Below are 9,045 nucleotides of genomic sequence, written 5' to 3' on the forward strand. Positions count from 1 at the left end.
ATATAAATTATCAGCCCCAAATTCAAAATCTACTTTTCTCTCTCTGAAATCAGCTTTCTTGAATTCCTCGAATCTCTATGAGAATCACAAAAATAATTTCGATTCAAGAAGCATGTTTTTGAAGTAGACGAGCGTTGATGATGTGTTTTCTGTCGCGATGACGTTGCACCTACTGACACGGATGCGCGTAATCGTGCAGGAACATCTCGTGGGGTACGGCAAACAAGACAATAAACCGAATAAACGGCTGTCCGAACTTAATTAAGGAGTGGCGTGGTGCATCCACGCGAAACGCGCCGTCATTTCTCCGCCGAGCTTTATCGGCGAAAGCTTCTATCCATCGGCGGTACGATAAGATAAGAAGAGCTACCCGGTGGGAGTTAAGATAGTCATCTCTTGGACATACACCAAACTTCTGCAATCCCACGTTTTCCGCGGGGTTGAGCGAATCGTACATAGCGATGGAGCGAAACCGATATCCCTCACCCGATCGCGTAGAACTCATATACTTTGCGTTATTATTATATGAGGGCTGATTCATCGCATTCCCATAAGTCTTTGGTACAATCTCGGCTTTATAAAAATAGTATCTTGATCTTGTATATTCTTATATTTTTCTACAATTTATTTTAATAGCCTAGATTGATAAAAATTTATTACATTATATAATATAATTGTTAGAAATTTATTGTTTCACATTTATTTTAATAGCCTAAATTGACAAAAATTTATTATTACATTATATAATTGTCAGAAATTTATTGTTGTACATCACTTTTTTTCGTAAATTATTATAATATAATACGGATATAGAGCACAGGTATTTTTTTTTATCTTGCGCGAAAGTATCGAGCCCATCGCTAGCCATATGCGACTGCCTCTCTCGTTCACTTCTAGAGTAGTAACTCTTCCACTTTCCCTGCTTCGCTCGTGCTCTATCCGTTCCTCTGTCCACCCTCTGTCTGGCTCCCCCGTCGACCCTCCAACGAAAGCTCTCGTGCTACTTCTCTCTCTTCTTGATTCTCTTGCCTCGTTCACCGTACGCGTTCAAAACGGGTGAAAATAGACGCTAGAAGAGCGGCGGAGATGGAGGATCAAATTGAGTGCGCCTGTGTCCAGGAACAAGACCGAAACTAAAATAAAAGAATCATGCTGGCTGAAGCACGGCAACGACGAAACTGTCCGCTCGCGCGAGAACGGTGGGGATATTTTGTCCAAAGTGCCGTAAACGCGATTCCGCAGAGTCGAATCATCCGAAGATGACTTAAAATGATATTTTTTCCCGAAATTTTATTGCCCACACAATTTATCGTGGTATTTGTGTGTGGAGTTTTCAAACAAATAAGAATTATTTTCTTTTTGGCAGAATTCTCTCTGCTCCACAATTATAAAGATTTAATTTCAAGATATCGACGATGCATCTTTAACAGAATTTAGAAATACGTTCTTTAATTAAAGCTGTAGAAATTAATGATATGTTTTCTCTCTAAATATAAAGTAATACATATTTTCTTAATTAAAATTGAAGTGGAATTGATACGTTTATAAAATTATTTACGAATAGAAATTTATTTTGAGAATAACACTGTGTCACTAGAGAGAAGGCATCGCATAAAAATTACATTTGATGAACCGCGAAGGGACAATAACTTTTCGACGAGGGCAAGCGAGGGACATCGATCAGATGTGATCACGGTGGAATTAGCCGTCCCTTGCAGGATTCTAGAATTCCTTCGCCCTCTTCCGCTTCTGTGCTATCGTCGCCAAGCCAATCCCGCTTCTATTCCTTTGCCGAGACGTTCGAGACGATCAACAATCACCCTGTTACTGTCGGATATACAATAAACGATAGAGGGAGCAAAGAAAAATAATTACTTAACAGAATCAGCAAATAGCATTACTTCTGGGGGTGCGGATTTATATGCCACACAAAAGGCATTTCACAACTTACTTCATAAATTGAAATAATTGTTTTATTCGTGTATTTTTCTTCAATGTTACGGGAAATCAATTCTCAATATCTCATCGACGTTATCTATTGTTCTGTATACCTTTATCTCATGTTATGTTTGTACAAATTAACTTCTTTTTAGCTGTTTATTTTATTTTTGTCGAAAAAAACAACTTCATTAAATTTAGTATATCAAAATTTAATTTTTAATATTTCAACTTATCTTAATATTATTCTCGAAGGTCGACAATAAACTGCAAATTGAAGTATTTTATAGACAAAAATAGAATATTCATTGTTCTATATTTTGGCGTTCGTGTTTTTAATATAAATATTTCTCGACCGTTACTTTGAGAGGTAACAGATTCTCAGACACTCAACATTCAAACAGACGTCTCCGGCCTCAGATGCTTCCGTCTACGTCGAACGCCTGTAACATCCGTCACTCGCGGGGCGAACGTGAAAATAGAATGGGTCCCGTCGCGGGGATGAGTCTCCGTTGGCATAAAATATGGATGGCTTGCGCGGCTTTCTCTCCTTCTCTATTTTGGCTTGGCCCGGCGCCACAAAAGAAAGCGTCACGGCAAATTAATCGGGCGACGACGAGCACGCGAGATGTGTGATTTAATAAAAAGGCCACCCCCTCGCGCGCGGGCGCGCGCACAGGGGGTGGATGATGCGAGCGCGACGATATGCGGGGTGACCCCCCGCGGAGTAATAAGTTTAGTTCCTACGATGAAAAGGCCATAAAATGCGGCGTACGGCGCAGCATGAGGCATTGTATCGCGACACTCGAATTTCAGATATCAGGGAGAAATATGGACTCGCGTAACATCGACGCGTAACATCGACGCTACGCAGGAAGTCAAAACACGCGTTTGTTGCAATTTAATGCGATGGAATAAAATATCACAAGATTACAATCGTCAATGGAACAGTGAAAATTTATTTTCGCAGAATCATGTAATTTGTTGAATATTTTTTAAGAGCAGGATTAGAGAAAGCAGAACTAGAAGAGCGCACATCTATCGCGTTAGCCTCTTACGTAAAGTCGAGCAAATGCGGACTTTTTGTCGGCTGTCATGTCCGTAGTATTTCACCGCGGTCGTTATGCTATCCGCTTTTCTGAAATATGTTTGCATTGCACTGTCGCGAATGTACAGCGTATGCGTGCGCCAATACTAACGAGAAATAAAAGCGCGACGAAAAGGCACACTTTCTCGCTTGCTTCGTGTGTCATATCAGCACGCGATCGTCGCTCGCCACATCACGTGTCGGCCGCTGTTAATTTTTTACACTTTCTCTTTTTTTCTCTTTCTTGAAATTCGCGACGCTATCATTAGCCGCTCGTTGATGGCCAACGCGAATTAATACACACACACACAATCATAAAATATATATCGGATATTTTTTATCTAGGCTTTTTCCTTCTTTTATGTTTATCATTTCATTGCTACCTTTTAACAATCAACGTACAAATTACTTATTAAAAAAGTAAAAGAATTTACTTAATAATATTCAATATGCTAATAATTGTACAATATTCAAATGCTAATAATTATATAATAAATACCTTTTTTACATTTTCGTAAATTTTAATTATCTTATTATGCATGTAAAATCATTTTTCAATTGAGTAATAATAAATTGTATGATCACACACATGTGCAACATAAAGACTTTTATGACGCGAATGTAAATTGTCGAATTGATCCACGGTCGAAAACAGACCTGCACACAGAGAGATAGGATGCCAGAAGTGGAAGTTATTAGGGAGTGATTTCATTTCCGAATTTCTCGCCGGGGATCGCCTTTCGACTTTCCCCTCAACCTCCCCCGCGTCCTTCCTTCGCCGGCAGATTAAATGACCGATGCAAAAAAGTCATAAAATAAGTTATAATTTGGCGCAGTCGGCGTCACGTTGCTCAATGTCCTGTGTGATCACCGTACTCTCACTCGAGTGAACTTCGGCACCCCCTGCTTCCACGAGAGAATTGGGACGATTTCTCCATCCCTTTCTTTCTCCCTCTCTCCCTTCTCTTGCGTAGCTTTGATGCATCTCGTTTAGAATGCCGCATGTTGCCATAACTTGACTAAGTTAGGGTTGCCTATATCGTTCGGAAAATGTTCTCTTCTCGACTACTCTCTCGCCTTTAAATTTAAGCGAACACAATGAAAGACTAAAGAAATATATATTATATATTATATGAACTTAAAATACAAGTTTTAGAAAAGCTAATTTAACATATCTATGGTATCGAAACCTGTAGAAGCGCTCATTTTTTTACCTTTATTAATAAGAAGAATTTGAAGAATATTCACTTCGTACAGCGAACATAATCTCGCTCGACAGAATCCTATCTTTCTCTCCATGTTTCTGCGAGAAGATTGGGGTGATTTCGTTCTCTCGGTCCATCTTCTACTTCCTACGCTGTCGTCCTTTGATATACCTTACTTAGAGCACCGAATGTTACGTTCAAGCGGGTAGCAGGGAGATTACGGGGTGCGCGAGCGGATGTCCTATCCAATTCCAGATTAATTGCAGGATCGAGCGGGAGGTCAAGGGTCGGTAAGGACCAACGTTCGAAGTTGGAAGGGGGAACGATGACCCAAAAAAAAGACACTAACACGAGACGATGCTGCAGGGCCGAAAAAAAGTTGTTGCGTCATGCATTGCTGCTACAACAATTTGAGTACTTAATGAAGCGCGCGTGGAATTCAATTTTGTCTTCTTTTTTGTACACAATCCATATTATTCATTTACGTTTCTCCCTAAATTTTTATAAATTTCGCTGCTAGAATAATTATGATATTTCTATTATATTAAGCTCGAACGAGTAATTCAACTTGGAAAAAAGTTTCTCGTGGATGAGAAAATTTTTTCACGAATGAAAATCGTTTTAGAAAATAAAAGTCTACAAATAATTATCGACTGACACACGCGGATAGACTCGATATATTGAAGACGAATCGATTACGATTCACGTCATCCAATAAAATAGATAAGCTTAATTACCGTAATCGACATCTCGGTCGACTTCCACGCGACAGCCAAACGAGGGGGCCAAATGACACCACGTATGGTGGATAATGAATAGCGGGGAGGGAAAAATGTCACAAGTCGCCCTTGGACGCGATACACATTTCACAGTACGAGGGCTTACAGATTAAAGGTCGCCATATGAGGGAGGCCGTGACACGCAAAACGACCGTACACGCGCGAAGGTTGGAAACGCACTAGTCGCTCCCAAAAAGCGATCTTCGATATCCGGAAAGGGAGGAGAGAGGGCCGTTGAGTTCGAAATTTCGAAAAACTCGAATGCACTCCCATCAACGATTTTACGCAGATGTCCGGTGGCAGAGAGCATTATGCCAACGGAAACGTTAAATTTCAGCGATTCGCCGTGTGGGAAGAAGCGGGAGTACGTAGACGCGACAACAAAAGAAAAGACGAATTCGTTCACCTTTGTCGTCGTAATGGACACCTATAAGCACCGGAAAGGCGTAATAACTCGCGCATAAGCCGTCTTATTATTCACGCTACGCGACGGCACATGTGCGTTGTGCGTGCGCGTCCCGCGATCGAACCGCAGCCGAGGAGGGTGGAACGAGCGTCGCGAGGCCGAGAGTGTGTAAGATACAAAACGGTAGGTAGGTAGATGGGTATGCATTTTCGACGCACGCAGACTTGAATGCAACGTCGGTCGAACCAAGTACTTTTTATTGTACACGATGTCTGGCGATGTCGGTGTTTCGTAATAGGGGAGACACCTTTTTTTATATCGGCTTCAATTTCACGTTTGACATATGCGACATTTCCTTTTCCTCTCGCGGGACAGCTTAAGAACTCGATTGTGCCTCGTACGAGGTTTCTCGAATTATCACAGATGTAAGGAGGTAAATTTGAAATTGAATGCACGTTTAATAAAATTTATGAAAAATTTTTCCATAATTTGTTACATCAACTTACATTTCTGAGCATGATATTTATAATTATCTTACAATATATGTAGGAGCATTCAGTGTACTAATATCTTATGACACGTGTCACAGTGGCCATATTCCCCGATTCGAGTCTCTGTCATAAATTGCATGCACGCGCTGCTCGTGCCTAAGTCGCTAATCCTGTCGGTCAACCGGGAACCGTGCGTTGCACCGACATTGCAGCAACGACTGATCCGGTAGTTACAAGCCAAACTGCCGATCGGAATTGGTAACAAGGCGACCGATAGGCGAGGGGGGCGAAGGAGAGCTCGCGCAAGCGAGGGCGGGAGGAGCGGAGCGCCCATAAATCTTGGCACAATCGAGGGTGTGGTCAAACGCAGTGTCGGATGACCGTGGTCTCGTCTACAAATCTATAAAGGCCCTCCAACCACCCCGTCCCCTTCTATCGCCCACGAGGCGCGCAGACACGCGCGCGCGTGTGTCTGTCACAATCTGGATACGTGCGCGCGCGCTTTTCCACACCGTACACGGGCAAACGATCCTGCGGGACCGCTGGTCGAACACACAGCACACCTCTCGTCGGCCTATAATATGTTCTCGTCACCAGCAACGCTGTTGCTGTTGCCGATGGCACCATTGGCGACGTATTTTCCCCTTTCGCGGAAATCGCCGTTTTTCGGTGATTTATCGGCCGGGCACGGCCAGCACGCACACTCGCTCGACCGGAAAGAAGCAAGAAATTTCCTGCTTTTATGCATTAAATAAAAATAGGGAGAGGGGTGGCCGTGCGAATCGCGGGCACCAGCCGCGACGGTTTTTCGCGATTGAACGTGAACAATAAAATTGGAAGGACTAAGGTAAATGGCTATAACTTCGTCAGCGGATATAATTTCGTCAAGCCTTCTTAAAATTAAATAAATTAAGCAATCTCGCATATATATCGACTATAACGATTTGAACATCGTTTCAAATCGGAAAATATAGTCGATATATACGCGAGATTGCTTAATTTATTTAATTTTAAGAAGGCTTGACGAAATTATATCCGCTGACAAAGTTGTAGCCATTTATCTTACTGTTAAATAAATTTTATCGAAAACATTAACTTTAGACCCACATAGGAAAGAAACAATCGTGCTTTCATATTTTTATAAATTTACATAGATTTATAATCTATATACTAAGTTGGGTTTTTTTACTTGTATAGAGAGATTTTATGTAGATTTCCAGAAGATGTAATTTTGTGATATAAAGAATATTTTGCCAACGTTCATATTACGTAATTTCATTGTGCAATGATTAAATCTCTCTAGTTTACTGTCAATCATTGTCGCGTTCAAAAATCTCGACCCAGCATAACGAACAAATATCATCTTCTCTTTTGTGGGAATAGATTGATATCGAGACTCGCTGGCTATTTTAATGGTTATTGGCATCATTTAATTTTCTGTCGACGCTCGCTAATCGTGGGTCTCTCCCTTCGAGGAAATAGCCGATCCATTTGTCAGCGGCTCACCGGAAGCAGGGAGGGATCCATCCGATGGATGAGCGCGCAAAGGATTTCCTGGATATTGCAACAAACCGTCCTGGGAGTACGACTCGGGGCCGGAATAAACATTCCGGTGTAGAACGTTTGTTTAGAAACTGGTTTCGAGGCGGAAGTGATAGAAGCTAAAACTACACATTGTAGAAATCCGTATTTAATACATGTGGATGCTGTATTTTTAACAAAAAAAAACTTGTCCAATATTCGCGCGAAATTCTGGGATTTAATAATGAAAAAAAATATTGCTTTTTACCCGAATAATAAACATTTCGTCAAAGATCTGAAAGAATTTCAAAAGCGAGAGATCATCGCGTCATGCAGCAGTATGTCGTAATAACACATAATAATACAATTCTCGGTGACGACACCCACTATTCATGGAATCCTGCTGAACCGCGAGGAAATGGCGGAATATATAACGTGCGCTTTGTGTGAGAAATACGAGAAACGCGACAATAAAAAGACGTAGCGTCGGCTGTAACGTGCAATCAGACGAACGAGAGACGCGCGTTTCAGCCTCTTTTTGCACTTTGTCTCTTTAACGCAAGGCCAGCCTGCGGTTCGTCTTCGGGCTCTCTCCCACCTTTCCGAGCGTATGAGCGCGCGTATTTTCCGAAGGTCACGTTATGCCACGATCGGGGATAATGATAGACGAAAATTTTACCGCCTCGCGATTTGCAGGAAGTCACTTCCTCCGCCGACGAAGCGGCACTCGCTGTTTTCCAGGTGTCCCTTCCTGCCGCCGCTTGACGCGGTGAGAAATTTCCGCCACGGAATCGCTGGCTTCTCCTTCTAAGGATTCAGAACGACTTAGCTATTATGCTCAGAAATAGATTCACTGTCAGTCACAGATAGAAAAATTGTGTATCTCTATCTTGTCGTAATATACACTTAATTTAATTTAATTGTTTAATCTAAATTAATAATAATATTGCCTGAATTGAGTAACAACTTTTTCATCGATATTGTACTCGTGAAAAAATTCTGCTAACATATAGGAAGGCTACCGTGATCAACGCGCAGCCTCCGTAAAATTTATGTGTGTATAAAATTTCCTAACTTAAGTATTCTTAATGCACGCGTTGCCATATGGCCAGAAACGACGGAGTTAACAGCACCGCACATTACGAACGCCGTTATCGTCCACGCTGAAATCGAGACCTCAGGCAGGATGACGACGCACCTCCGGGTGCGATACGAAAGAGCTGCCTGTGTAACCGATCCGGCGCATTAAAGTGACAGAAATTGGCCGCGCCTGAGGTGTGCGCTGCCCAATGGATGGACGGTCGTGACGGGGCCCCCGTCATTTCCATATTGTAATGTCCCGTATCCTGTCGCCCGGGTACCGGCTGATATTATGCGCTAACAAACCATTTAGGCCAGGTGTTAAATTGTCTGTGACGCCCGAACGGTCGCCCACTCGTTCTCTCTTTCGACGTTGCCGGCGTCGTCGTTGCCGCCGTCGTGCCACGAAAGGAGAGGAGAGGACATCGGGGAAACGATACGAGCGTGTGTGGAAAAGGTCGGGTCTGGAACGAGCGTTAATGGCTGCAAATTGGCCAGAAAAACGGCCGGGACGCGAGCCTGATCGGTATAAAAAAAA

The sequence above is a fragment of the Camponotus floridanus genome, unplaced genomic scaffold (assembly GCF_003227725.1).
Source record: "Camponotus floridanus strain SB8 unplaced genomic scaffold, Cflo_v7.5 scaffold174, whole genome shotgun sequence".
Classification (NCBI taxonomy): Eukaryota; Metazoa; Arthropoda; class Insecta; order Hymenoptera; family Formicidae; genus Camponotus; species Camponotus floridanus.